We start from the raw sequence: 2,355 nt of genomic DNA on the forward strand, positions 1-2,355 counted from the left end.
ACATACCTTACAACGCCATCATAGGGCGACCCTGGATATACGCCATGAGGGCCATCCCGTCCATCTTATATCAAGTAATCAAGTTTCCTACTCCGTGGGGTATATTTAGTATCCAGGGTAAACAACGCACAGCCCAAGAATGCTACTGCATCACCCAAGACTGTAAATACACCCAACAGTTAAAGGGAATAGACTCGGGAGCATAGTAATTACCAAATTTGGGGCCCGAAATCGACAAACCAAAAGACGTCATCAAGGATCCCCACAGCATGGAAGCCACACGGTCAATAGTAGAAGACTTCAGCCCCGTCCAACTAGACAACAGTGACCACATTAAAAAGTCTTACATCGGCCATAAACTCTCAGAACTAGATAAGTTTCATAAATTTTTAATTGACAACGCCAATTTGTTTGCTTTCTTCCATGCAGATATGCCGGGTATCCCGAAAGACATTGCTACGCACAAGCTGAATGTCGATCCACTTTAGATCAACTCTACACACCAGTGCGACAAATCAGACGAAAGTTTAATTCTACAATCAACGAGGCCATCCACGAAGAGGTAGAGAAATTTCTCACCAACGATTCTATTCGGGAGTCAAAATAACCCCAATGGGTCACCAATATGGTCATGGTGAAAAAGAAAAACGGAAAATGGTGCATGTGCATGGACTTCACGGATTTAAACAAAGCCTGTCTGAAAGACTCCTTTTCGTTGTCGTATATCGCTCAACTCATCGATGCAATGGCAGGGCACGAGTTGTTAAGTATCTTGGACGCCTACTTAGGTTACAACCAAATCCTCATGGAAGAGAAGGACCAGGAAAAGACCACTTTTATCACCCATTAGGGGATGTACTGCTACACAATCATGCCATTAGGGTTGAAGAACACAGGGGCGACTTATCAAAGGCTGGTCACCAAGATGCTCAAGGACCAACTCGGCAAAACAATAGAAGTTTACATAGATGATATGTTGGTCAAATCAAAAAGGAAGGAATACTACATCGACCATCTAAAGGAAGCCTTCGATATACTAAGGTGATATGGCATAAAGTTGAACCCCGAAAAGTGTGCCTTCGACGTAACCTTGGGCAAGTTCCTCGGCCTCCTAGTATCACAAAGAGACATCGAGGTCAACCCCGACCAGATTAAAGCCATCGAGGGAATACCCGAAGTATTGACCAGTAAAAAATAGGTACAAAAACTGACCGGCCGTATAGCTGCCCTGTCGAGGTTCATCTCACGATCCTCTAACAGATGCCAGAAATTCTTCAACGTGCTTAAAAAGGACAACGGAGTCTACTGGAATTCAGAATGCATTGAGTCCTTAAGAGAACTAAAGGTATACTTGTCCTCGCCCCCATTACTCACAAAAGCAGAACCTGGCAAGCGCCTCCTAATATACTTGGCCGTATCAGAGGTTGCAATAAGTGTAGTGCTATTCCGTGAAAACAAAGGTACATAATCTCCAATCTATTACATTAGTAAAACCCTAGTTGACGCCGAAACAAGGTACCCACATCGCGAAAAATTAGCCTTGGCATTGGTCATAGCATCAAGAAAGCTTAGACCATATTTTCAATGTCACCCAATGTCGGTGGTCACGACCTTCCCTTAAGGAGCATCCTACATCAACCCGAGCTGTCGGGAAGATTGGCCAAGTGGGCCATAGAATTTAGCGAACACGATAAAACATATCAGCCGTGAACATCAATAAAATTGCAGGTACTCACTAACTTCGTCGCCAATTTCAATGCCAAAATAATGCCTAAGGTCGAGCAGGAAACTTCTCGTACCTCTCCCAAGTTACCCAACCTATGGGTCCTATACACCGATGGCACTTCCAACGCATTAGGATCTGGACTAGGACTCGTACTCGAGGTCCCAACGGGCGAGGTCATTTGCTAGTCCATACGGTGCCCTGATATGACTAACAACGAGGCCGAGTACGAGGCTGTAATTTCAGGACTAAAGCTAGCTTTCAAGTATGGAGCATGATGAGTCGTCCTCCGATGTGACTTACAACTCGTTGTAAACCAAGTCACAGAGACTTTCCAAATCAAATATCAGAGGGTACAAAAGTACCAGGCAGAAATTCATAAACTATTGCTAAAATTTGACGAATGTCAACTCGACCAGATACCTCAAGCACAAAATATCGAGGCAGATGGCCTTGCTAAGTTAGCAGCAGCCACCAAAAACATTAGAAAAGAAAATATGGTTACCCTCCTCCACTCGTCAATAGACCAAATTGAGGTATACTATGTAAATTTAACTTAGGACTGTCGCAACCGTATTATAACATATTTGCAGGAGGGAGCACTCCCATCAGACAAAAAAGAAGCCAAAAAG

This window comes from Nicotiana sylvestris, chromosome 8 (genome assembly GCF_000393655.2).
Source record: "Nicotiana sylvestris chromosome 8, ASM39365v2, whole genome shotgun sequence".
Taxonomy (NCBI): Eukaryota; Viridiplantae; Streptophyta; class Magnoliopsida; order Solanales; family Solanaceae; genus Nicotiana; species Nicotiana sylvestris.